Source organism: Silene latifolia, chromosome 6 (assembly GCF_048544455.1).
Source record: "Silene latifolia isolate original U9 population chromosome 6, ASM4854445v1, whole genome shotgun sequence".
NCBI classification, from domain to species: Eukaryota; Viridiplantae; Streptophyta; class Magnoliopsida; order Caryophyllales; family Caryophyllaceae; genus Silene; species Silene latifolia.
The window spans coordinates 107,479,017-107,506,576 of NC_133531.1; positions in this window are offsets into that span (position 1 = coordinate 107,479,017).

Sequence of the window (27,560 nt, forward strand, 5' to 3'; positions counted from 1 at the left end):
TATAAATTTAATGTATAAAATAGAATTTTACTTAGTATGTAAAACCAATACTAAAACACAAAGATACATGGTTGAGTAAATACTACTTAGTGCACAAGCAAGATTTGGTTAAATTAAAACATAATGCGCGTTTTTTTGATTTAATTAATTAATGACCATAATATGTGTACACTCTTGAGGCCTTTACTAATTAGTAATATAAATTATTGACTATTTCAAACTTACTCTTATTTGAAATCTAGGTTAATGGGTGAGTTTAGAAATGATCAACAATTTATCATATGAATAATACTCCGAGTTGCTCCATTGTTAAAAAAAGCTTTGAGGTGTCCAAACTGTCAAATTCTACTTCAATTCTTTACGGTTTCATTTTTCCACCTAATGATCTCAACATTCTTATGGAGAGTAAATTGATGAAACAAAAATAATAACACATATAAATCGATGTATTGTTCTATATGCATTGATTACTTGAATGTATATGGAGACATTTACAATTTATATACACACCCCAATGATTATTTAGTGACTATATTTTTATGGAACCGTAGTTTATACTCTGTGTAACTACGTAAGATTACATTACATCATATTAACATGACACTTTAATCAAATAAATTCATTATTTATCCGTCAGCTTCTTAAATTTATTTTAATGCTAGAATAAAAACTACAAATGTATGATACCATAAGTGGGGCAAAAATAAAAATGATAACTTGAATTATTACAAATGTCCACTATTTATTTGATAATTTTAATCTACTTATATTAAGATAATTTATTAAGATTTGTTTTCAATATTAAGAATTCTACTTTTCTTAGGATAATTTTATTTATTAATTTTTTTTTCGAAATCTACACTTGTTAGGATTTCAATTTATTAAATTTGTTATTTTATTTATCAATTTTTTTTTCAAAATCTACTCTTGTTAGGATTTCTAAAAAAGTTGGACTATCAATTTTTTTTCGAAATCTACTCTTGTTAGGATTTCTAAAAAAGTTGGACTCTCTAATATCGCTCGAAAAGTTTCTGCTTTATATATAGGTATTGATTTTTTTTCGAAATCTACTCTTATTAGGATTTCTAAAAAAGTTGGACTGTTAATTTTTTTCGAAATCGACTCTTGTTAGGATTTCTTAAAAAGTTGGACTCTCTAATATCGCTTGAAAAGTTTCCGCTTTATATATATGTATTGATTGTAAATATGAATTTGTACAACAAATTTTCATGATAAATTCTAAATAATTTTTCTTTTTAGTTCTTCCGGAAGATGCACAACATAAAATTATGCCCACTAAGTTATATTTTATTTTGTTAAATAATGGAATATATTCTAAAGTAAATAATTGAATCTTAAGTGGTATGTGAAGAGTGAAGACCAAATGAATGATGTTGACATTTGTGTAAGGAGCATATATGAAAGTTAGGAGAGCATAAGATGTCCTGGATTTTAGCCCGTGTTTCAACTAGCCAAATCCTATTTTCCTAATACCCACAACTTAGATATCCCGATTATTCTATGTAATAGCCCTTATGTCCGACTCATTAATTATCAATTAATTTCGCCTCAAAGACCAATAAAGTGTGAGAGTAAAGATATTATTAGTAATTGATGGGACACGTTGAGCCAATCCGACCCGCATGCCAATCGACGGGTCAAACAGGTTCGAATGACATCTAAGTCAAACGTAAGATACACATTCTCTACCACTTACATATCTTCCCTTGGATTCCTTCCAAGGGAAGACACTTACATAGAGACAATGATCTTTTTAAGGGAAAAACGTCAACAACAACATCAACAATAACTCAGTCAAATCAATCATACACAACAACTACATTCTCTCTCTAAAAATAAGACTACCATAAGCAACTAAAAGAGAGACCGGGATCGAGCCTCACGCCAAAGATCCCGGCTTTACATCTAAGGATACCATATTGACTTAGGCATCAGAGAGAGCCCCCTCGGGACACCCTCGAGGCTCTGTGTGTTATCTGTGCAGCAAAAGCTCGAGGCAGAGGGACATCCAACCATCCAATATCGAAAGGAGCGCGTCGACCTGAGTCCAAATTGAGCGACGCTGACTCGATTGTTTTCAACTAGAAACAATTTGGCCCCGTCTGTGGGAAACATTATTGTTCCGGGTGTAATTCCAGAGCAGGTATAGTTACCACCCGTGGCTTGTTGAATGATGTCTTGAGTTGGATTCTCCTTTGGTCTTAATCGTTCCTCTCGGCCTCTCCTGCAACAATGAACGAACTGAGGGCTTGGCTTTGTGCCAAGCGTACTCACTCCGACGCTCAAGTCAGTAAACTTAAAGGATAAGTTGTTACTTGGCTGAATGTATATTGTAGAGAGATAAGGAAGGTATTACCAGATGAATAGTGTATTTAGGTTTAGTTGTGTATTTTTATGGATCCCTTCCTCAATGAAGGTTGAGGAGTATTTATAGGCTTTCACCTTTTGTCACGTAGTGGCCAAGTGGCCAAGTGGCTAGCAGGTGGAAAGACTGATCTACCCCTCGGCCGAGGTTTCTATGGCAGGCCGGCGGGCCCTGTTGACTCACCGCCGAGGGGTCTTGGATATGAGTACGCGGGTATGTGTCCCGGCTGGCAAGTTGTCATGCCGAGACCCAGGCTGACCGGCCGATGGGCTGCATCGGCTAGGCTGTCTAAGTCGTTGACTTGTTGTGGATATCTTTGACCTTGCTCAATATGTTGACTTGGTCAGCGGTGCAGAATATGCCCCATCAATTTGCCCCCAGCGTAGTCTATGCCGTGGTATGGGCTCCGATGTACGTTTGAGCGTATATTCTGCGTAAGTAATTTTGCGGAAAATTTCTGCATCGGCTTCTTCTGCGGCGGCTTCTTTTACCTCGGCCTGGTCTTTCTTAGGCCGTACCATATCCCCCCTCCACATGGATGTGTAAAGGGCATCCGATGTGGAAAAGAAAGTGACGCTGGCCGAGACCAGGATTGAGTGTGCCGGTTGTTTTTGATTGCCCCCGGCCGGCGCTACTTAGCTTGGTTGACCATGTGGCCGGCGGAGGACAGATGCTTGGGAATTTGTTGAGGAAGGTGAATAGGCAAAGAGATATGAATAGGCGTGTTGAAGACGCTTGGTTACTGTTGCATTGATTGACGTCTAACTGTTGCAACGATTGACATTCTGTAGTTGCATGTCCGACACGTGTCTGCACGCTGATTGGTTGACGCTTCATGGGCTGTTCGTTGATTGGTCCTTCTTTATGGGCTTTTCCCTATAAATAGGGCAGTTAACGCGTGAAATTGGCCACCAATTTCATTCTCTAAAATTTTCCTCTAAACTTTCAAGGGTTTTCTTTGTCTTCTAATTCTCAGAGTTGTTACTCCGGCGAGTGTTTTCTTTAAGGTAAACAAACAAACTTTCCATTTCTTAATTTTGTAAGTCTTTATGGTAAACATGTCTTCTGCTGATGCCGGTCCTAGTAGGCCGGCGCCGGGGGGTTCCCCGTCGCGTCTTGATGAGGGGGAGAAGTTGGACGCCCTCCTGATAAGGCCTGGGGGCCCCAGGTCTCCTTCTCCTGAAGTCGATCCTCGAATTTTGGAGGAATGGGAGGATGACTCTGATGTCGATGATGACGCAGACGATTTTGGTGATGATGCTGAAGAGGCTCGTCCCAAAGAGGTGAGGCGGTACGTTATGGATCACGGTGACGTCTGCAAGGTGCGCGTTGACCGAACTTGGACCCATAAGTTGGCCAGTTGTTCTGGTGAGGAATTTTTCGAGGGCCATTTCTTTTTGGGCAGGGGGTACAAGATTGTTATCCCTGAGGAGGGTCAGGCCGTCTGTTGCCCTCCGCCGGGCCATACCGGCGTATACATGCGACACTTGGAGTTCGGGCTCCGGTTTCCGCTGAATGAGTACGTGATGGCCATCATTAAGGCTATGAACGTCGCCGTGGCCCAACTGCATCCGTTGGCCATGAGGACGATAGTCGGCTTTGTGTGGCTTTGTCTCTTCAAGGGGGAGGCCCCGACGGTGAATTTATTCCGCCGGCTTCATTATCTCCAGCCGTCAATCGCTGGCCGCGTCGGTTGGTACAGTGTGCACACGGAGAAAGGTTATGTTTACGTTGACAAACTTACTTCTTTTAAAGACGGAGAGATCGGTGGGTGTATGTTAAGGTGCTTGGATGACTATCCGCTGCCCCTCTCCTTTCAGCACCAAGTGAATTTGCGGTGTGAGACTAAGGCGGAGCATGACAGATGGGTCAGCCGGAAGAAGCTCAAGATGGATGCCGCAAGGTCCTTCTTACGAGGGATGAGAAGGCGGCGATGAGGCTTTTTGAGGCGGACAAGGGTGGGGTGTCGAAAAAATGGATTCCCCCAACGCAGATCATTCTTCAGGATGAGCCGCTTTGCCATGTCGGCCTCATACCGGCCCTAGCATAGGGTGAGTGGGGTCGGTGTGAGGCCCATCACCGCTCTTAATGTTCCTGTTTTTCGAACTTCGATTTATTTCTTCTACTTAATTCTTGCTTTTATATTTTTTTTTTTTTTTTTTTCGCAGACCACTTTGGACGGGACTTGTCTGAGGATATCCTCCGGAGAATGGGGCTGCACAAAGACAAAACCGTTGCTAACCTGCACCCCAAGGCTCTGGCCCATGATCGTAGGACGTCGCCGAATGATCTTATGGACCAGCGGCTGAAAAGCTTGAATGCGGTGGAGGCCCAGGCGAAGGTTGTTAGTAACATGCCACGCCATACCCGAAAAACAAAGCCTTCGGCGGTGATGGCGTCGACATCGGCTCCACCTTCCATCCCCCTGTTCGAAGGAGACGGTGGACATCGTTTACATCTCTAATGGGGATGACTCGACGAGGAGGAGGGGTCTCCCTTGTCCGTAAGAGAAAGCGATGACAGCCTTTACCGCTGCGCTTGCCTGCTGGCGACGAGGAGATGCGCCCTTCGGCCAAGAAGGCCAAGCACGAGTGATCGATCTATCCGGTGGCTCAGATTTAGCCGGTTCATCAGGCGCTGCCGATGACAGGCTCTTCGGCATGTCGATGTATGTTGATACTGATGCTTTCTTTAAATTTTGTAGATCAGCCGCTGTCAGTCGCCGCTCTTATTGAGCAGCAAGTGGAAGAGAAACCCGCGCAGGCTGATGATCATGACGTCGCCATTGGGTCTTCATCCCAGAAGGTTTCCCTTTCCCGACCGCAGACTAGTGATCGAAATGTCACTGCTGACTCTTCATCCCAGAAGGTTTCCCCCTCCCGGCTCGTGGCGGGAGGTGCGAGGTTGGTCGAGGGTCGGCGAGGTGGAACGAGCCGGCGGTGCTCGCATTATAGAGCAAGAGAAGGCCGTGGCTCGATCCGCTCTTGAGCTTGATGTCACTAAGAAGGTGGCCGCGAAGGCGAGGCTGGATCTCCTCAATGAGCAAAGGCTTAGGGGAGATGTCGAGAAGGCGCTCTTGGGCGAGAGAAAGCTTAGGAGGACGCTGAAAAGGAGGTCCTTCTTTGAGAGAGCCAAGGCCGAGGCCGCTGCGCGGCCGAAGTTGCAAAGTTCTTTGGAGAAGTGTGACCTTGTTCGAGGCACGCCGACCTTTATCTCCAATGAGAGGAATGAATTTAGGGGCAAATTTCGAGATCCAGGGAAGGTGATCCGGAGCAAGGAGGCCATCATCAGGCAAAAGGAGGACGACATTGAGATGCTCCAAACCAAAATGCTCCCGACTGTGTTCCGACCCGGGATCCGGCCGAAGCATTTGCCCAGGGAAGTAATTGAGGAGCTCTTTCCTCTTGAAGGTTCCTTTCCGTGGGGCGATTGACGAGTTGTTTGATGACAAGCTCGAAGCTAAGGAGAAGGTCAGTAGAGGAGAAGGTCAAGGAGGCGGCGAGAGTGAAGATAGAGCAAGAGGCGGCCGAGGAGGCGGTTTGCTATCGCCGAGAAGGCTAAAGCGGCCAAGGAGGAAGCCGATTGGGCAAGGGCGATTGAGGCTACCGAGGCTAAGGCCGGGGGCGCTAAGGAGGAGGCTTTTGGGTTGCCCCTCGAAGAAGGTCTTGCTACCGCTGCGATGGTGAGCAACAATGAGACATAGGAGATGATATCTCGTAGCCTTGTCTTTTGGTTTGTCCTTGTAATTTCTTGTAATTCGTTGAACATTTTTAATAAGAGCTCGTTTCTTACGCCTCCTACTGGCCGAGGTTTTTACCTCACTTCCTTTTCTTGCGCTAGTATTTGAGCCTCAACTGTACTTTTAGCGTCTTTGTCTTCGTCTGGGTTGTCTCCTTACGTTATTAATTGAGTGTCTCTTTTGTTTCCGCCTCGGCTTGGCCGAGGCAGTCTAGAGCGCGTATCTCAATTGTGTTAACGCTTCTAAGGCATTTTGATTGCTTTGCGAGTATCAATCGCTGCTGGTCGTGATTGCCGCTCTTGTCGGTGTGACAAAGTGTGAGCCAAAGATTCGCTTCATGTTACTTGATGCCGCGGCGTCTACTACTTGGGGTGACTGCGACGGCGCCTATTTCTTCATGGAGATCTGCCGTGGCGTCTACCACTTGGAGTGACTGCGACGGCGTCCAACCTCTTGGGGTGATGCCGTGGCGTCTACTACTGGGGTGACTGCGACGACGCGCCTATTTCTTCATGAGGCTCGCCGTGGCGTCTACCACTGGAGTGACTGCGACGGCGTCCAACCTCTTGGGGTGATCGCTGTGGCGTCTACTACTTGGGGTGACTGCGACGGCGCCTATTTCTTCATGAGATAGCTCTTGTCGATATGACAAGTGTGAGCCGACATCTTCTGCGATAAAGACTGCCGCTCTTGTCGGTATGACGGTGAGTCGGCGTCTGCTGCTTCCTAGTGACTATGGGAAGAGTGAACATTTTGATGGAAGACTTGGATGATTTTTCATTTAGGTAAAAACATGCGTCGGGGTGCCCACAACTGTTTTGGACACCTCCGCCGCTACATAGATTATTCCCGAGATTACCGGCGTCTAATGGCCTATCAAAGGCACAACGTCCTAGTCACCGCTAGTTACATCCATGAGGTCGCCCTCCCGTTGTAAGGATAGACTTTTCCCTTTTTCCGATTTCTTTGCCACTTTGAGGGATTGCATGTTGCATCCTCCGGCGGCTATCCGGACGTTGACCACCTCGTCGTTCTCGTCTTTAGAGACGAGCTTATGCGCTTCCCCCCGGTCCGAGACATACATCGGTGTTAGGGCCCGGATGGACATCACTGCGTCGGCCTCGCTCGGGTGACTCGGCCTATGAGAACGTTGTAGGCGGACGAGCCGTCGATGACCACGAACTCGCTAGGACATTTTTAGCCGCATTCTTTTCGCGAACGTCACCGGAGTCGATTGATCCCAGGTGGTACCGGGCCGGCCCCCGGAGAAGCCGTATAGTGGGTTGGTGCGGGGGCTCAAGTCCTTGACTTTTAGGCCGAGGCCGAGGAAGCACTCCCGAACATGATGTTCGTGTACGCGCTGTGTCAATCAGGGCACCTCTTGACCAGGTGGTTGGATATGTCCAAATTGACTACAAGTGGGTCGCTGTGAGGAGCGATGACTCCTTCGTAGTCCTTCCTTCCGATGGTTATATCGGGGATGTTGGAAGCGGGGATCGCTGTGTTGGGCACAAAGTTGATGGCCTGATATAGCTCGTTCAGGTGCCGTTTGTGCCCATGAGCGGACCCTCCGTTCTCGTTGCCCCCGATGACAACATGGATCACTCCTATCCGTTCAAGACGGATTTCTTACCCGAACCGTCGGCGTCGCTTTTGGCCTTTGGCAACGTATTTGCCGAGGCTCCCCTTCCGGATCGCTCTTCAATGGCATTCTTTAAATGCCGGCGATCGTTGGTTAAATGGCCGGTGTGGCCGTGGTACTCACGATCGGCTCGTGTCACCGTCACTTTTTGGCTTGGGGGGTCTCTCCCACTTCTGGCCCTCGCTTTTGCTCAGGGCAAAGACCTCGGCGGCTGATACGACGAGAGGGGTTTTATCACTATACCGCCTCTGGTGGTACGTTCCCGAACTCCACCCGGCGCCCGTCGAGTCCTGTCTCCTGGCAGGTTTGTCCGACCGTGACCTATTATTCTCACGGCGTCTTTCATCGGACCGTGACCCGTTGTTGTCACGGCGTCTCTCATCCGGTTGTCCTCCCGGTGACCCTTCTTTTCGAGTGCTCGGCCTCGCTGGGGCATACCCCGGTCTTGTGATAGTCCTCTACCTTGATGGCCTGGTCGGCCATCTTCCTAGCGGCGTCCAAGTTCGAGCCTCCGCACTTGATGAGCTCATTTTCAAGTCTCCCCTTGGGAGGCCTTTCATCAGCGGGGAAGGCCGCCAATTCGGGATTAATTTCTCGAATCTGCTGGACCTTTCCATCGAACCTCTTCACATAGCTTCGTAGAGACTCGCCCCCCTCCTGTTTGATAGTTAGGAGGTCCGATGTCTCCACGGCCCTTCTCTTGTTGCAAGAGTACTGGGCTAGAAAGGCGTCCCTTAGGTCGGCGTAATAGTATACCGAGCCGTCGGGGAGCCCCTTGTACCAACTTTGAGCCATCCCATGCAAAGTTGTTGGGAAAACTCGGCACCGCACCTCGTGGCTGCTCCCATACCGACATGTAAGACTCGAAAGCCTCAGCGTGGTCGGCTGGATCACTATCTCCTTTGTATGATAGGGGTGGCAACTTGAGCTTAGTTGGCACCTGGACTTCTAGGACGTAGGCGTTGAGGGGCTGTCTGACCACGTGTCGAACGACACGCGGCGATCGGCTCCTCGCATTCCTAATCCGGCTCCTCTCCTCGTAGCGGGAAGGACTTCTTCTTCGACTCGGACTTCTTCTCCAACTCTGCTGAGTCGGACTCCTCTGGTTCCTTTGGGGTAAGCCTCGTTCGTGTTGCGGGGACGCTGTCCTCCCATGAGTGCGGGAAGGACTTAGGTCTACCACGCCCACTTTGGGCTCCCCCGGCGACTTGGCTGGGTCAGCTTCTCCCAGTGCTCCGTTCAAATTTCTCGGAGTCACGTTTTGGGCCCTGGTCTCCTGGGCGGTTTCCGCCGCTCTTGTCGGCGTGACAGTGTGAGCAGGCGTATTACTAATTAGGTCCAGGACCATTTTCAGTTTTGCTATGTCAACCACGTGTCCCATGATGGTGACCTGGTTGGCTGGCAGCGGCGTGTCCGGCATTATTGGCATCCCGAACTCCGGTTGGATTACTCCGCCGGTGGAGGGCTGCACGACTCCAGAATTGTTGAAAGTATCATCGTGGTAGAACGCGGTTTCGTCGGTCACGACTGCGTCTTGTTGTTTTGACATCTTCTTAGCTTTTTGGGTGGGTTTTTGTTGTTTATTTTTTTGTTGTTTGGGAATGAATGTGACTAGCTTCTAGTGTCTTTCCCCACAGACGGCGCCAATTGTTCCGGGTGTAATTCCAGAGCAGGTATAGTTACCACCCGTGGCTTGTTGAATGATGTCTTGAGTTGGATTCTCCTTTGGTCTTAATCGTTCCTCTCGGCCTCTCCTGCAACAATGAACGAACTGAGGGCTTGGCTTTGTGCCAAGCGTACTCACTCCGATGCTCAAGTCAGTAAACTTAAAGGATAAGTTGTTACTTGGCTGAATGTATATTGTAGAGAGATAAGGAAGGTATTACCAGATGAATAGTGTATTTAGGTTTAGTTGTGTATTTTTATGGATCCCTTCCTCAATGAAGGTTGAGGAGTATTTATAGGCTTTCACCTTTTGTCACGTAGTGGCCAAGTGGCCAAGTGGCTAGCAGGTGGAAAGACTGATCTACCCCTCGGCCGAGGTTTCTATGGCGCCGGCGGCGGGCCCCGTTGACTCACCGCCGAGGGGTCTTGGATATGAGTACGCGGGTATGTGTCCCGGCTGGCAAGTTGTCATGCCGAGACCCAGGCTGACCGGCCGATGGGCTGCATCGGCTAGGCTATCTAAGTCGTTGACTTGTTGTGGATATCTTTGACCTTGCTCAATATGTTGACTTGGTCAGCGGTGCAGAATATGCCCCATCAATTATATAAAAGACTTACAAAAATCACCCTAAGATGCTTTTATCGGAGAATGTCGGAGAAGTACATTCCAAACGTGCTAGGAACTCTCACAACCTGGCGCTGTCAAGATCTCCGTCAACCCGATCTGTCACTCAGCCACAAGTCCAAGCGGTGACGATTGGCACCAACATCGTTTGTAAGTTAACACCGCCTAAAAGGAATAGTGATCCCCGACAATACGCTAGCACATACAACACGAGACCACGGCTGATGATGTGTCTAATTTATACATGATTGTACCCCTTATTTTAGCTCAGTTTTATTTTATTATTGCACTTTTATAAGTGTATTTGTCAGCTAATTCCGTGTTCTAGGTGTTTTGCTTGTATTCATTGCATTTTGTGGAAATGAAGAATTCGGTAGTTTTTTCAATTCCCGTCAATTTAGCAAGCACAAAGTTCACGGGGCTAATGGAAACAAGACTTGACCATGGAGGGCCTTTTTGGGAAGAATTGGGAAATCCCGAGCATGAAGAAACCAACTTTGGTTGGTGGACAAGTAAAGAAATGAAGCCCAAAATGAAGATTAAATAGCAAGCTTAGGATTCCCTTTTTGCATTTAGATGAGGGAATTAAGAAGAGATAAGACGGGTCATTGGATTCCCTATGCTAATTAATCAAGAATTAAAGAAGGAAAGTTGGATTACCACGTCCCCGATTGGGGTTGGGTGTCCCCGATCGGGGTGACCCTCATTTATATCTTTTACGCTTCAACCTCTAAGTCCTATATAAGGAGTGTTGAATCCGTCATTTAGGACACACTTTCATACGCTTTAAGACACAAATATTTGAGTTTTCAGAATAATTTAGATTTACTTTAAGCATTTCCTTATTGTTCTAAACAATTTCCTTTTGCATTTTCAAGTTATAATTCATGTTTTCCTTGCAAATTATTTGGGTTTAATTTGCGTTCTTCATTTTTCAAGTTCCATTTTCCATTGTTACGGTAATCTAATTTCTAGTATTGTTTCATTATTTCCTTTGTCATTTTCTTTACTAATTAGTTCGTTAATTCATTATTTGCTAATCGTTATTCGACACATTTCATTGTTACATTGTTATTATCATTATCATCATTAGCATTTTTATATTGTTATTAGCTTACTATATATTGTTGTTAAAATTTATCCATCATAATTTTTCTCTAGTAATTTCACATATATATTTCATCATAGTCATTTTGCTAATTACATGTTAGTTTCATCTCTAAGTACTTTGTTAAGCAGCACCTCTAATATTTATGTTATCATCATTATTTAGCATTATCCTTATTCTTAAGTATTCATTTAGTTATAATTTCATTATCATCATGTTTATCACATCATATGTTATTAGTTTAGTTTTAAATATGTGTGAGTAGTTCATTAGTTTAGGGATTAGGGGGGGAGCCAAGCATAAATAGTATTTGTAATTATTGAATTAGTATGCTATAATATTGATTAAAAGTTTCTATCACATGCTTGTATTGTTTTGCCAGTCATTGGTTATTGATCTCAATCTTAGATTAACTTTGTTAATTTATTTTTAAACGAGAGCTACGAAATTGAATTAGACTAAGCATATTTTAGTAGACCGATCTAGTAATACCGAGAGCTCGCTAGAACCCGTTCTATGGTTGACAATAAGGCCGAGAGATGGTTGTCATTAGACCTAAACAATTATCGTTATTATCAATTCCTAGTTTGATATGAACAACTACATATTTGCATGTGTGACCCGATTCCACTAGACTATTTTATTAATATTGATGTTACATTATTTAATCACAAGTTTTACCAAACAAACCAAACACAAATCATAACCGACTTTGATAGAATTCTATACATAGCATTTCACTACACAACTCCCGTCTCCTTGTTCGACTCTTACTTTACTACATTAATTTGTTAGCCAAGTCTAGGGTATTTTGTTAGGTGTGTGATAGCCTATCAGCTGAACAACACATAACTCTGAACCCAACCGAGTTAGCAACGGTGATCAAAGCTTTACAACAAGCTCAGGTTGTACCATTAACCCCTCAACGACAGGAGAACGTTGAGGATGGTCCAACCCCTATCACCCCCCCCCCCCCCTTCTCGTGCCATAAAGTTTTTCGCTGATAACACTCAAACAGAGATGGAGAGTAGCAAACGTCGCGAGGAGACCCGCACCCAAACGGTGCAGGAGTCGACCGCATCATCATACAACGATCACACTCCCTCAAATAGCGCCTCCAAGAGAAGCAGGCAGATCAAGAAAATTAAACCAGTATTCTCTCGCCTAACTGAGAAGGACAAGACGAAGATGACTACACGACAACCCAAAGAGCGGTCGACGAAAGTGAGTCGTCCTCCCACGCCTAACCCACTAGATGGAAAGATTAGAGGGACGAAAGTCCCTAAAATCAAGATGTCAACAGTCCAATTTGACAGAACGACGGATCCTGACGACCGCCAAGCCGCGTGCGAGAGTCACATGTTGATGTGGGGCGCAGATGACGCTGTCTAGTGTATGGTCGTCCCAGTGACCCTGGTTAGACTCACACGGTCCTAGTTGAGAGGCTTGTCAGATGGGTCAATCAGATCCTGCAGAGACCTATGCAAACACTTCAGGGCCCAGTATGCCAGGAACAGGAGCCGCGAAAGGATGACATTCGAGATGCTCACACTCAAACAGTTGAGCGAGGAGCGAATAAAAGACTACATTGATCTCTTTGACATAGGAAGCCAACAAATCAAGGGCCTTGCCAACGAAATGGTTGTCTTCGATCTAACTAATGGGTTAAGAGACAAAGCCCTAAAGAGCGGGATGCTCTGAAAGCCACCAAAGAGCCTCGTGAAGGCTCGGGATATGGCTGGCGGATACATCAGAGAGGAGGACTATCAAAAAAGATTTGCATCAGTCGACCCTTCCTAAGTGCAATAGGTCGGTCAACGGACCTATCATTCCAGTACATCAATCAACATCGTCTTAAATCAATTAAATAGGCAACTGAGTAGGGAAACCCTACATTTTCACTATTCTATGAACGTGCGTCCATCAAACAAGCCACACTAGACCGCATGACGAACCCTACAAGTAACAACCATCTTCTATCACTAGACTATTCAAGATCCACTGCAAGATAACAACTAAACACAAACTCACCTTGCAACGCAAACCGATGCCGACGACGACAACAACCCGACTTGATGACTTCATGAATAAACCATCTCCCTTCTTGGATTAGTGTCCAAGACTGTAATACTACGGTTTTATGTGTCTTTGGGTACTCTATTGAGTAGGGCTTACTCTGTTGAGTATGTAGCTTTTTACGCAAAACAGTAGTCTGCCTGTAGGGTACTCGATCGAGTAAGTTGGGGACTCGATCGAGTAAGTCACTTACTCGATCGAGTAAGTGTGTTTTACGGGTGATGTTGACAGGTTTTGTTAATAAGGCGGGATTAGTATATGAAGCTTTCGTCACTTTTTCTTAAACACTTTTTGCACTCTAAAACCTTTCAAAGAGAAGATTAAAAGTTACGTTGTTCGCTCTCGCCGCATTATTAGCAAATCCCAAGGCTAAAAGTGTCGGATCATCTCGCTCTTTACGTCATTGTGATCGTTGTGTCGAGAGTAAGCTTTTTATATAATTTTTATAATGTTTCGTTAAGATTGGTTAAATCCTAATTGGGTAATGTTGGGGGTTTTGGGTGATTTGTATGATTGTAGTAGTAATGGTATGTATATGTGTCATAGGAGGAGGTTTCATTGAGGAAAGATTCTGATTAGCTGCTTAACCGTCTGTGGTGTTTGCATTCCAAGTAAGGTTTCCCTACTCAGTATTAGTTACATAAGTGTTGTTGATAATTGTTGTTGTATATCGTATTGGAATTGGATTATGATTTGGTGTTTGTTGGTAGTGTAATGTAATTATCGTTGTATAACCGTCTGTGATCTTCGGGGTACATCCCTGGCTGAGTGGAGTCACTTGCGGAAGTGGCTTCACACCCTTGATTCGCCTTCTGTGGAACCCGTCACCAAAGGGATATGCACATTAATGAACATGGATTTATCGCTCGATGGAGATGAGCGGGCTTTAGGTGGGAACGGCTGAGGTCCCCCACTAGCGGCGAGGAGTACTTGTTGCGATGGGTACTCTGGCAGGGCTACACTTTTCAGTGTGTAGTCAGATATGTGGAGATAGGGTTGAGTTATGGTGATTGAGATGTGTTGTTTGAGTTGTTTATAATTTGGCTTCATTGCAGCTGTTGTTTTTGTGTAATTAGCACTGACCCCGTTTAAATGTTTTAAAAACTGTGGTGATCCATTCGGGGATGGTTAGCAGTTATTGAGCAGCTATGAGGCGATGCGCATGGGTTAACTGGGATGAGTCACCACGTTGATGTTTTAGAAGTCTTTCGCTGTGTCGAGCACTTTTTAGTTGTTTAGTAGTTGATAGTTTTGAGGAGCTTTGTATTTCTTTTAACAGTTTTGGAGTTTGGTTGTATCACTTAAACTTTATTACTATTTAAGTATGTTTCGTTATTGTCTATTTGATTATCATTGCTTCGAGCAACCGAGATGGTAGCATTCTCAAACCTTAAGTGGTCCTGGTATGGCACTTGGAGTATGAGGGTGTTACAAAGTGGTATTAGAGCGACGATCTTGAAACTTGTAACCAATGAACCTAATGAACATAGGGAGTCAAACTAAAATGAACCCGGTCAGGAGTTGTAGGAGCTAATGCAAAGACTTGGAAGACGTCCTAAAGTCACGAACTCGCCCTATAATTTTGAACCGGTCACCATGGGATGTGAGTCGGGATCGCTATGTGTTTATCTTGTGATGTGTGTTTATATAGTAATGTGTTTTATGAATCGGTGGATGCATGTATGTAGAGGATGGGAGTTGTGTAGTGAAAGAAGATGATGATATGAATATATATGTTGTTGATTGAATATATGAATGGCATGATGGTTGATTTATAATATGGCATATTAGAACATGGAAGGGAAGTTAATGTTGTTGAGTATATATATATATATATATATATATATATATATATATATATATATATATATATATATATATATATATATATATATAGAATTAGGATCACATGAGTCCACCTTATCTTTTTGAGTCCCGTGAGTCCACTTATGTATCACACGCCCTACACAAAAATATCACGATTTTTTTTTTATGAATTAAAAAAAAAAAAAAAAGCCCCTTCATCTCCCGCTGTTTCACACCCACATTCAAAAGATATTCATCAGTATTGATTACACCGCCATTAATATCGTCCTTTAAACTTTCACCCTTTTTAAATTAGAGTGATCTTCCCTTTGGCTGGCATTATGTTCCTGTGAACTCTAATTATATTTAAAGTGCAAGCACTAGAAACACAATTGACATATCGACAAAAGACGAATACAATTGTCATCCTATTGTGGTACGTAATAGTTTGAAGCATTCACTGATTCACATAAACTATGCCAACATTTTTTGACTACTCGTATTTTTTTGGTTTGAACTTAATCTATGTGTAAGTTTGTTGGCTGTGATATTGTTTTGTATAACCCGTGATATTGTATCCGAGTCAAAAAAGTATCACAAGTTATACAAAACAATATCACACCTTACAATAAACAATACCACTGATTGTATTAAACAATATCACGAGTTATACTATACAATATCACATCATTGAACCTAAAATACGTTTTCTAAATGACTAAAAAACAAAGCTAAACTGGGATTCTTGTGTTTTCCTCATTTGATTCCACGGTTAATGGGTCGATCTCACGTGTACTACTGTCTTATGTAAAGTTTAAAGAAGTATGGACTATGGAAATCTAGAAAAATTGCTAATTGGGAAGTTCCATTCTAAATTTAGCCGGAAAACTCAAATTAATTTATGTACCCGACGTTGAGGTCTTACCAAGGACCGCCACTAATGATGCCAGCGCGATCAGTTCTACAACTCGTTGGGGTTGTCTGAGGTCTGTGCTTATAAGCACCTTTAACAATTGAGTAGGAGAGCATAAATCCATACAATGGCCACCGAGATCAAAACAGCAAATCGTTCAAATATTTCTTTGCACATAACTGAGATATGTACTGCAGACAGTTGGAAGATTGTAAATCCATAAAATTTCCGGTAAGTATATTGGGCTTATTTCTTTGATTGGCCAACACGATTGCTTTTGAATAATTGTTGAACTCGTAATAACTTTTGAAAAAGCGGTAGGAAACGGAATATGAACAGTTATTGTGCAAGTAAGGGATTCTTGCGTTCATGTTGCGCGGATAGGCTTGTTGTTTGGTTTAAAAATTAACAAGTGATATTCTTGTGTACAGCGTGTGATATATAAAGTGGACTCATGAGACTCAAAAATATAGGTGGACTCACCGGATCTTGCCTCTCTCTCTCTCTCTCTCTCTCTATATATATATATATATATATATATATATATATATATATATATATATATATATATATATATATATAATTAGGATCACATGAGTCCACCCTATCTTTTTTGAGTCCGTGAGTCCATGATACAATATCACACGTTATATTAAACAATATCACAACTTACACTAAAAAATAAAATTTGTGATATTGTTTTGTAATATAATATCACCCGTTATGCTACACAATATCACAGCTTACAGTATCACACGTTATACTAAACAATATCACAGCTGGAAAAAAAGTTTTTGAAAAAAAAAATCGTGATATTGTTTTGTAATACAATATCACACGTTATACTAAACAATATTACAGCTTACACCAAAAAAAATTTCGAAAAAAAAAATTTTGAAAAAACAAAATTTTTGAAAAAAAAAAAATTTTAAAAAAAAAAATTTCCGAAAAAAAATTTCGTGATATTGTTTTGTATAGTGCGTGATATTGTTTTATGGACTCATGGACTCAAATATATAGGTGGACTCACCGAATCTTGCCTATATATATATATATATATATATATATATATATATATATATATATATATATATATATATATATATATAGAGAGAGAGAGAGAGAGAGAGGCGGGATCCGGTGAGAACGATCACTCGGTGCAAACGGTGAGAACGACCTACAATAGTAGTTTAAACAAAAAATATAACGGGATATTTCGAAAATCCTACGACGCGACTAACCTGACTGTTTGACAAAAAAATCCAAAAAATCTCTTTCTCTCTCTACTTTCCAAAACTTTTCCCCCAAATCAAAACAAATATTTCCGCGAAAAACATAGAAAATTCCGCGAAAACAATCAAACTACAGCCGCCAAAATCGACGAAATTGATCATAATCAATGGCGTTGATCATCTAATGGATGTACGGTTATAATATTTTTCTGATTGATTTTGTGTGATTGATGCATGAACAATCGATTTTGTGATTTCGATTGGCATTCCAGAATTATTTCAATCGTAGAAAATTATGGATGTTGAGGGTTCTAGCGATTTGGGGGAACATACTGATGCGATTGTTCCAGCTGTTAGCAATGATATCGTGCAGTCATCATCTCATCTAGGTATGTACATCTGCAAATCAGTTGAGATAGCCTTTTTTATAAATCGTTTCAATAAAATCGTCTGATTGATGTATCTATTGATCATTTTGATGCGTATTCATACTAATTTAAACATAGAAAGACAGATTATTACGCTTGCTGCTCATGTTTCATTAGCCTGATTGGTATTATAAATTGATGAGTCCGATGGATAAAAACAGTTGTCTTACCGGCCTGGTTAGTGTATTTGATATGCAATTTGTTTTAGAGTTGATTATTACACTTGCTGATCATGTTTCTTATGCACGCTATACAGTATTCTGTTTAGTTCAATAGCATGTATATTAGTATAATTGATGTGATTGCCTTATATGGAAAACGTCCCTGGTAGAATAACGAAACCGCCCTTAATTAACCAGCGTAAATGAATATCGTATCCATTAGTATAGTTGATGCGTTTGTGTTTTTCAGCAGCGTATCTAGAATTATAGTTAAGGGATATACCGATTCGTGTCATAATAAGCATTTGACTTTCTGCCTATGATGAAATTATTAGACGTGATTGGTGTATCTTGACGTCTACGTTAAGTAGTCAGTAATGAAAAATACGATATGTCAGCGATCAGGCACAAATTTCTGTGTTAATTTCTATGGTTTTTTGATTTCTAATTGATTTTGTGCTTTTGACTAAATTAGCGTACCTGAAAATTATATTTGTTGTGCATCGCTTATTTGAACTCGCTTTGCTTATACCCATCTTTGTTCTCTTTGTGTAGCATGCATAGATGCGAGCTCACCAATCATCGAGACAACCCCGAAGGAAAGAATACTGTATGTGCGCGAATTGAAGCTGTTTTGGGTATGATCTTTGATAAACTAGAGGAGGGCTAGAATTCTATAAGGCTTATGCTTTGCTAATTCTGTTTTAAAATGAGGAAGTCGACGCAATGAAACATAGACGGGGTTGTCATGACTAAGTACTGTGTGTGCAGTAAGGCTGGAGAAAGTAAGCCTAGAGGGAAGGTAAAAAAGAGACAGAGAACTAGAATTTTATGTAATGCAAAGATTTTTTTTCGAAGAAATGAAAAAGGACAGTATGTGATTGTTGACTTTCATGAAGGTCACACCCCACCTCCTCTCAACACCAAACACCGTGGTGCATTTGACCGAGTCACGAGAATTAACCCTTATACATAAAACCATGATTGTTGAGAATTCTAAAGTGAATAAGGGGCTTGTGCAAAGCTTTAGGATGTTCAAAGAGTACGTGAAAGGGTATCAAAATGTAGGGGCATCACTCGAGGACTTCAAAAATTTTTGGAGGGATGTGAAGAAATTTATTAAAGGGTATGACGCGCAAATGATGATTGAAAATTTTATGCACAAAAAAGCCATGTGTAGTTCGTACTACTTTGATTTTGATGTTGACAATCGTGGTCGACTATATAGGGTTTGTTAGTTTGACCCTATAGCTATAAAGAATTACAGTCTCTTTGGTGATATGACGTCTTTTGACACGACGTTTAATATGAACACATATAAAATGATATTTGCACTTTTCACGGGGGTTGACCATCACAAAAAATGTGTGACATTTGGAGCAGGACTTATAAGGAAAGAGACTGATGAGGATTTCGTATGGTTGTTTTGGAATTTTCTGAGCGCAATGAGCAATAAGTATCCTGTGTGCATAATTACTGATCAAGATAGAGGCATAAAAGCAGGGGTTAAAACAATGTTCGGGGACAAAACTCAACACAGATATTGCATGTGGCATATCATGAAAAAGCTGCCAGACAAGATCGGAACTACGCTATATCGAGAAACTAACTTCATGAAAGAGTTGTGCTCCTGTGTTTGGGCAGAAGATATCGAACCGTCTGAGTTTGAGGAACGGTGGTGCTCGGTTATATCCTCATACGGGCTGACCGACAATGAATGGTTAGATACGATGTTTGACAAAAGGGCTTCTTGGATCCCAGCATATTTCAGGGATTTATTTATGGGTGGACTAATGAGAACCACGTCCAGGTCTGAGTCCGAGAATAGCTTTTTCGGTAATTTCATGAACCCAAACTTAACTTTGGTTGAGTTTCTTATGAGGTTTGAAAGTGCTATGGACGCTCAACGATGGAAACAAATCAAATTAATAGCCGAGTCAAAAACTCCTTCCCCGATCTAGAAACGCCTCACCCTTTGGAAAAACACGCTTCGAGTTCTACACCCCGGTGATGTTTTCTCGAATTTAAAAACGAGTGGATGGCTGCTTGTTTCACCTGTGGTGTTAAAATATTAGGGGTTACTACCAGTGACAGCATCCCCATTATTGATCGTGAAAAAGACAAGGTTTACTATGTTAACTTTATCTCTGACGAAATAAAAGTGAACTGCACCTATAAAAAGTTCGAGAGACATGGAATTTTGTGCCGTCATGCGCTTTACGTGTTGAAAGAACAAGGCCTTGACAATGTTCCAGATCAGTATATGTTAAGTAGGTGGAGCAAATTGGCAACATGTCAGCCGATTTGTAATAATGTGCCACATACTTTAATTGAAGATTGTAACTCATTAGATGTTAGACGGCACAAAATTGGTACCTTATGGTCCGAGGTGTTCTTGTGTGTGACGCTCGCTGAACAAAAACCTGAGTATGTTGATGAATTGCTGGGCATTTTGAAAGGTTTAAAGACAAGATAAGCGCACAAACCAGTACGTCAGAATGTAGTGGTAGTAGTAACACGGGTGATAGGCTGAGAAAGAAGAATAGGGAACTTGAGATGCTCTTAGGAACAAAAATACCAAAGGAAGTGGTTGTCTTACCTCCTATTCAGTCAAAAACAAAAGGGTCTGGAAAAAGAATGATGTCCCAAAAGGAAAAAGCTACAAAAGAACAGAAGAAAGCGGCCAGGAAATGCAATGCTTGCGGAGAATTAGGATTCCATGATAGTCGGAATTGTCCTGGGAGAGTATGATTCCATGATACAGGTACGCTATTAATTTTGGTGCATTCATTATTAGAGAATACTGATAGCAGATTGAATTTGTTTAGTTGGTACTTAATTAAGGGATAGTATTGTTGTATCTAATCAAATTTGTAACCTTTAATGTTTTATAGCCTTTTTTCTTTTCAGGAATGAACAACGAAAAGAGTTGCGGATCACATACACAAATATAATGAATAATGGCGGGAGGATTTGAGGCTTCATTTTTGAGCTGTTATATGGGATTATTGAACATTTTTTATTTTGATCTTTTTTTTCCTTTGTATGTCTTTTATTTTTTATTATTCGTATATCACAAGATACTAGCGTATCTACATGGATTATATGTGCATCCAAAAGCTTGAAAGTGTATCTATCAGGATTGTGAATGGAAACACTTGTATTAACATATACAAGCGAAAGTTTATGGAAGGCTTGAGTTTTTGATATTAAGAGCTAATGAATCTGCTCGTTTTTTGATATGTGAATTGGTAAAAAGTAAACTTTCAACTATTGTCCAATAACTGATGATTTCCTAACTATGTGCAAGAGACAAAAAGCATGAATATTAACACGACTGTTGCACATGTTTTACATGAAAATCGTACCTATTAGTATTATTTGTGTAAAAACGCAGCGTAAAATATTAATAAACAATGATTCGCGAATTTAAGTTCCATAGACAAAATCCTAATATTGTATGACATCTAATTATCTATTACCTGATGATTTCATTAGACACGATTGATTTCATTAGACACGATTGATATTGTATGACACTAAAAAAAAATATTCGGTTGTTGGTGGGTTGTGCAAGTATATATTATTAATATGTTATCACGATTGATGTTGTGTCTATGTGCAAAAGTAAACAAGCGTGTATATTAACACGATTGTTGCACATGTTATACATGATGAGCGTACTTAGTAGTGTAATATTGTATGACGATTAATTTATCAGACCATTGCCATATAGCAAAAGAAAGAGGTTGCCCAATTCCTAACCCATTGCCACATAGACACCACCATTTGTCTAAACACAAACAGACTGAATGGGATGCATATCCTACATATTATCCACAAAAAGTAGGGGCGATGCCCTTCCATTACAAACTGTCAAAACTATCATGATTCCATATCCAACGGGATGCCACAGATGAAAACAACATGAACCAAAGGCGTTTCAAAAGACGCCTTGTACTTAGATAACCAGATACACAGATAACCGTAAACACTGGCTTGTCTCAGGATTCAATCCATTCACGTCTTCCCTCTTAAACAACCAGCTGCCTATTCGCGATGAAGATGTTCATCTTGCCACGGGGTTACCTATGGATGAGGTAGAAATAGTGCAAGCGACTCGTTTTGATCAGACCGAGGTGTTTGTAGAGATGGTTAATGCATGGAAGTCTCAGTTTGAGGGGTGTTGACAAAGTTACCAACACCCACATATTGCATAAGATGGCTAAACAGAGACAAGGTGGGGACGATTTCAAGAGAAATTTTATCGTATATGTTGTGTCTGCGTTTCTTATGGGAATTAAGGGAAGTGTTCCAAGTCTGCGAATACTCAAGTGTTTGAGCGATGTCTCCTTGATTCCAAAACTGAGATGGTGCGATTTTACCCGAAGAAACTTAATTGCAAGTGTCGAACAGTGGAGAGATGAGAAGGAGAAGGAGGCCAATGTGAGCTGCAAGAAGATCTATAAAGGTCCTATAATGGTTTTAATTTTCATTTACCTCGATAGGATGGTTTTTAAGGCTAGATCAGTTAAGCGGGTGTTCCCAACATTATGTACATGGACGAAGGAAGCGATATCTTTGCGAATATCTAAATAAAAAAAGGGAAGCTCATCGGTTTGGTTATGGTTTCATTGATACGCAGTTGGTAAAGCACCCAGATTGCTTTGGTCCTGGGTATGTGGAGAGCCGTGCGAAACGACCGATGTTGTGTCGAGGATGATGATATTGTTGACAATGATGAGGATGATGCGGCTGACAACAATGGACGTGATGGGCACGATGCCAACAGATCACATGTCAGTTCTTGCATTGAAATGCTGGCAAGCACTGCAAAAGCCCTTGCTACTGCATTTCAGAATTTTGCAGATTCTATTAATACTGCCAAGCGTATAATGCCGAATTCTGCAATTGTTTGTCAGCTGTTCGCCATGGCAGACTCTCTACTAGGAGGTTTCCAGTTAACACCACCTATTGTACCTGAAGATGAGGTTGGGACAAAAGTGGATCGCGGACGGGGTGACCCAGTTGTTGGTGGCAATGACATGCGCACTGATGAATCTGCTTCGCCCCGGTTCAGGTGCGATTCACGCCTTTATTAAGGATACGCCGCTACACGGGGGTAGGTCGACCTCCGAGGTTCATGGCGGTCGTGTTCCATCTACACCGGAAGCGCAAGAATGACGACCCTTGTTGGAACGATCTTACCTTTGTGGCGGCCGGCCATCGCGTTGGGTAATGCGTTCAACAAGGATCCGATGGATGTACCACATACCAAAGAAAAGACGTGTTGCTTCGAGTTCCCGACCTTCAACCTATTTCAATCTCAAGATAAATCGCAGCCACACCGGTTCTCCAGGTCCCCCGCACCGTTGTTTTTCCCCCGTCTCGCTTGCTCTAATGCACCTGTTGTTTCTCCCGACTGTCCTAATCCACCTGTTGAATCAGTTCATGTAGTCCACCATGCTGCTAACAAAGAGAACAAGAGAGACGTAGTTGTTCCAAATGTATACAAGTCACCCTTTATTCAAAGGAATATATCTGTGTTTTCTGAATTGAGCCAACCGGAGAAAGATGTTTCTGACTTGGTTTTTGAGGAGGGATCTGATGAAAGGTATTTATAATCTTTTTTTTTTACAACCTATTTCAATCTCAAGTTAAATGTTTAATCGTGATCAGTTTGTGGTGTAATTCGTTAATATATCAGAACGTATCTATATTTTTTGTCTAATGTTTCTGACTGTCTTGTTATTTTCAGCGAGGTATTGTTCAGGAATCGTTTGTTCCAGCTAAGAAGATACGATTTAATGTCCTTTATCTCAGACACAAAGATTTCTACAAATGTGATAAATGCATGGGCTAATATATTGAACAAGCGAGAGGAGTTAAAAGCTGCCGCATCCCCTTTGCGTTTATACACTTTTGTTACTCATAATGTAAGTTATCCTATGATTGATCTATGTTTGTTTTAACCTTTAGTTTTAATCAATGATGTGTTTTCCTATATAGATATTCTTGCATTAATATGCTATCGTCCTACCTGACTTTATTATTGTTGTTAAATATGTTTAACTTCAGGGAATTAAATGTGAAAATGTAACCAAATACGAGAAAGTCAAACTGGTGAGCTTCAACTATGTCTTTTTTATTTTTAGTAGCATTCGTCAGTTTTGTCCATTTTATGTTTCCACTAAGGCTGATATATGTGTTTCAAAACAAGATGGTGTTCCCATTTACACTCCGTGAGCCGCATCTGATTTGTGTCAACATGGTTTCCCGAAAGATTGAAGTCATTCATCCTATGCTTCCTAAATCAGTAGACTTCTCTAATTCTGTCCGCATGGTGGTGAGAATATGATTTTGCGCATACCAGTTCACTTTGTCAAACGTTTGATTTAGTTTTCTTCACTCCGTTGATGTTTCTGATGGTAATCTGACTTTTTCAGAGGGATTTTGTTCGATGTGACATGACCCTTAAATCATCCAGATTTAAGGCAGTCCAGTTTTTCTCATGTGAAGAATTCGTTCCCAAAACGCATGTGATTGACGTCGTGGACGATGGCATTTATCTGATGTGTTACATGGAGATATATACGGGATGCCGCCAAATGCTCAAAACTCAGATCATAAATGTAAGATACGTCCTTTTTTTGTCTATGTACGTTTAGTAAATAAGTAATCACAACTTTCTCATTAACAAGTTTTACACATATTGAATCATCCAGTTTAGATCAGGGGCTGCAATTGGCAAGATCCTTCTTAAACAGAAGATGAAGTACTGTTTTGTTGTTTTGTTGTGCCCTCAGAACGAATTATCAAAACAAGTGTTGATGGCTGCGAAGCGTCTCAACGTCAAATCTGGGCAAGCACCCATATTTTTCTTTTTCTTCTTTTTTTTTGTTTTCTTTTTTGTTTGCAAGTGATCGTTAATCTTACTAATTATATTTTCCTTCTTCGTTTTTTTAAAGGAAACAAGCGGCTGTACAAGAAGTGGAATATACTGATACGCACCTGTTAGACTACGTGTTCCTTCTACGTGCGGGAGAATCAGCTAAAGAGTAATGTTTCATCTCTTGAATGTCTGAGATTTGATTGTCGGAGAGGCCACTATTGATGAAATTTAGAAGACCGCTAGGACTTATCCTTGTTTTCAATACCGGAAAATCTTCAGAAGGATCACATCCAGCATGCTGCATACTTGTGACAGGGACTTCTTGATGTCTGCTTGTCCCTGCTCCGTCTAGTGCCGACGTTTCTGAACGTGTTCTCTTCATAATGACACCTGTAATCATAAAAAATGTAGATGTCAATGTAATCAATGTACCTAACCAACAACAAATGCGTATGGACATATGTGATAAACTGAACCTATATCTCACGGTGCAAAACACATAGTAGCCTCATTGAAAATGATCAAGCTAAACAAAAATAGACCATGAAAAACGTTTCCAGAAACAATATGAATAGGTACATTGATACACACAACATAAACTAAAAAACGTATCCTGCAACTCATTCAACGTACATATAACCTGTATTGACGTACCTGACTGGCACATAACCCCATAAATGAACAAAACTCACATCAACACACAAACAATCCATGAAAAAAATACTCTCCCTACATACCAAGGGCATCACAGATACGTTACAGCGGGAACAAAATAAATTGCAGAACAAATGCAGATGTGGTCACCCTCTTGAAAGGACACTTGATGCGTGTCTTTTATATGATGTTTTACATCCCATTTTACACGCATTTCAGAGCTCATTCATGTAGTTTATGCTACATTTCTCCCTATTTCCGTCTACTTCCGTATTTTTGTACATTATTGCAGAAATGTGAAGAATCTAGCGGAAATCGAGCTAAATCCGTCCCCGAGTATCCGACATTGCATTTGACGTAAAGAATTCACTTAAGGAACGAGCTTGGTGCGCATTCCAAGGCCCAAAAGACAAATCCACGAGTTTATAGAAGTCAAGCAGCAGCTCACACAGTCGATCGACCACTGCCATCAGTCGATCGACTAACCATCGGGTTCCAGAAGCTACTGTTTACTGAAGACTAGTCGATCGACCACCATGATCAGTCGATCGACCAAACTACTATTCCAGACGAGAATTAAAAGACTGAGGAAGCATAAGCTCAAGAAGTTTTAGGTTTTGATAATAATTGTTACGTATGTTTGCTATATAACGTAACATAAACATTCAGTTTTTATCTAAGTTTCGTATCTCGATTTAGACTCAAGTTTTCATACAGTAATATTTAGTTTTGGAATTAGGGTTTGGATTATTGTTAAGCATTGGATCTTTGGTTCTTATTCCTAATCTTTCCTCTGCAAATTCGGTATTCATCTGTCCTAATTTCAGTTTATTGTTCTGCTTCATTATTAGTATAGAATTGCTAGCTAGATTCCCGCAACCAATTCATTGTTTATGTTAATTGTTTACTTTATCGTTTCAAGCATGAATTCAGTAGTTAGTTTTATCATCGTTATTATTTTTTTTACCCTTAGTATGAGTAGCTATATTATTTGTGCTAGGATGTAGGCGAATTATAGCATAGGCGGCAATAGATTGAACACGACCTGATTCGCATGTCAGTCGATCGACTGCCAATAGTGGTCGATCGACTGACCTCGTGGGGTTTTATTCACGTTTTAATTGATTTTAATGTTGTATTTAACGAATCGAATGCATGAGACCAGTTAGATACTTAATTTATGACTGACCCATTAGATCGAAAGATAGGGTAAGTTGTTAGACCATCAATTAAAATGACTAAACTGTGCTGAGGTCGAAAGATAGGTATAGTTTAGACCGTTAGTCACTTTTCAGGACGAGAGTTAGTATTAGTGATATTAGGGACCTATAGCGAGATCGAAAGATGCTATCTGTTAAGAGTGGACCGAGAGGACCTCTTTATTTCCCGCCTCACATGTGTTTGATTCAGACCGACTTAGTTTGCTGCCGCTGAAGCTATAATGAACCGACCATCCTAGTACCCCTTCTTTATCTATTTAATCCGTCTTTTTAGTTTATTTTTTTTATTTACTCTTAGCTATAGATCAATTCAAATCAACCCCCGCAATTGTTACCTTAGACTATTATTAGACAACTAGAAATTACGTCTGCCTCCTTGTGGTTCGACCCTGTTACCACTAGCGTAGGTTAGTCTTAATAGGAAATTATAAATTTTATTTTTGGTACTCACAACGACAGGTATCAAATTTTGGCGCCGTTGCCGGGGAGGCAATAGTTCTAATTTTTAGTTGTTTTAATTTTAGTCTTTCTTAGTTTAAGGGACATCCGTTCCTTAAACTTTTCTTATATTCTTTTTGTAGTTTCTTCTTATGCGCAGGTCACAGGGTGGTGAACTAGTACCATTCGATCCTGAGATAGAGAAATCTTTGCGCGAGTTGAGACGATCACAAAGGGTATTACCGACAGAGGAAGAGCTGAGTACTCTGTCAAGCTATTACGAGAACGAGCTGTTTGAGGAAGATCCACATTCTTCACCCGTTTCCACTTCTTCAGCCGAGACAGTTACTTCTCCAGAAATTCCAGTCATGGCCGAGGAAGCAAGTATAGCTAGTCATTCTGAGCCGACAACTGCAAACTTATATAAAGGGTTCGAACTACCAGGAGATGCCAGGAAGTTCAAACCAAAGCCTTCATACATTAATATGGTTGAGAGAAACCAGTTCGGGGGAGCTGCAAATGAAGATGCAGCTAAGCAGGGGGATCACCGACTGGAATTCCTTGGCATTGGCATT